The sequence below is a fragment of the Orycteropus afer genome, unplaced genomic scaffold (genome assembly GCF_000298275.1).
Source record: "Orycteropus afer afer isolate SDZICR_OR568_19922 unplaced genomic scaffold, OryAfe1.0 scaffold00001, whole genome shotgun sequence".
NCBI classification, from domain to species: Eukaryota; Metazoa; Chordata; class Mammalia; order Tubulidentata; family Orycteropodidae; genus Orycteropus; species Orycteropus afer.
Window position 1 is genome coordinate 24,003,447 of NW_006921588.1, and position 2,069 is coordinate 24,005,515.

Here is a 2,069-nt window from a genome sequence, read left to right on the forward strand (position 1 = left end):
TGTAGATAACATTTTGGGTGATCAATTGACCTTTCCTAGTAAAAACAATACATGCCTTTTAACTAATACAGCAAAAGGCCAAGACCCTGCTTTGCTGTACTATTTCTATCACTGGGTGATGCTCCACCCTACTTCCCCTTCTCCCTGCTTCTGAACACACCTACTTGGAAAATAATACCACAAATATTTCCTCTGCTTCATCATGGTTCCCCGTGGGAGGCTTCAAATGTATTTGCAAATGCTATTTTTTGGAGGCACTATGACAGATTGTTATACTCTGAAGATGAAATGTTTATTTAGTTAAGTGAAAGAAACCAAGGGGTGATAGAAAAGCAGGAGAGATAATAAAAATTCCAGGTTATCGTCTTCATGTTTTCAGTTCTAAAACCTGAGTGAGCAACAGATTATCTGTCCTATAAATTGGACACAATGAGAGCTGGCGTCTGTTTTCTTGGTGCTGCTAATAGCTGTGTTAGATCTACAATTTTGGAGCGTCTTCTGTGTGCTCCATGCTGTAGTTGTTTGCTGCCGCCAAGTTGATTTTCCCCAGGTGTGCAGAGCAGAAGTGCTCTAGAGGGTTTCCAAGACTGACCCTTTAGAAGTGGATCATCAGGTCTGTCTTCCGAGGTGCCTCTGACTGGATTTGAACCAGGCAACCTTTTGGCTAGTAGTCGGGCACTTAAATGTCTGTGCCATCCAAGGGTTGAATCCCATTAGCCTGACCTTCAGAAACTCACTGTATAGCCCTAAGCAGATTTGTACACAGGCTTCATTTGGGTTTCTCAGGGTCCTTGCTCAGGCAGCCCACCCTCTGTCATGCTTCCCTCAAAGCAGGTAACTCCCAGTGCAGAGCCCCTGCCCCAACCTTTTCCTGAGCCTCTGGCTTATGTACCAACTGCCTCTTGGCTGTCTGTAGGTACCTCCAATGGAACACACTCACTACAGGGGTCGCCGTGTTCCCTTCAAATTTGCTCCCCAAATTCCATACCTCAGTGAAAGGTGCCTCACTTTATCCAGAGTCACTTGGATGTCTGAGGCCTTCCGCTCCTTCAACACCTCTATTGGATTTATCACCTAGTCCTATCAGTTTACACAATAACTCAGATCCATCCCTTCTTCTCAATTCCTTCTGCTACTGCCTTATTCCACCCCCCTTTGATATCTGCAATAATTACCTAACTGGCTTCTTATCTCCAGTTTCTGACTCCTCTAAATCATTCTCCACTCTTCCGGCTAGAGTGATCCCTCTCAATGGAAAAGCTGATTTTGTAACTGTGTGGCTCTTTAAAATCTTTGCATGATTCTTCATTTTCTTGTGGGTAAGAATCAGAAACTTGTGGATAAAGCAGAAACTCCTTTGCAGGGAACACAAAATCCATCCTTCCCTGCCTTGTGCCATTGGTGGAACTTTTTGCATTTCTGTTTCCTGCCTCTCTGCCTGTCCCTCAGTGCTCTACTTCTTCCCAGCCGTCCACACCACCCACACCACATCATAACACACATACATGTGTGCGTGCACACACACACCCACACACACACCCATCCTTCCTCATCTGCTGGATACCTTTCTCATTTAAGAGTTACCTTAAGTGTTGTCTCCTCTGTGAGAGTATTCTGAATTCCCAGGTAGGTCTGGTGTCTGACTGTGCCCTTATTCCACTCTAAACTTGCTTGTAGCACATCACCCTAACATCACATTAATCTTATTTGTCAAAGGTCTCTCTTTCTCATGATCTGTAAGGTCCATTACAGTAGGGTTTTACTTGCCTGATTATCTCTAGCACCCAGCAAAGGTCTAATGAGTTCAATTTATTACTACAGAGTAAATGAATGAATTAATAACATCTTACAGAAGGCAGTCTGTGGGCAATTCTAAACAGTAAATTTTTCTTTCTTCTTTTTTTTTTTTTTTTTTTTGTGGGGAAAGGCAGCTTTTCTTTTCTTGCTTTCAAGATTAGGTATTTGATTATTTTTTGCCAGTTACATATTGTTTCCCTGCTCTCTGCCCTCGTGCTGTAGTAGGAGCTGGGGGTGGGGCTCTGTAAATGTGGATATCAAGGAACTAAAAT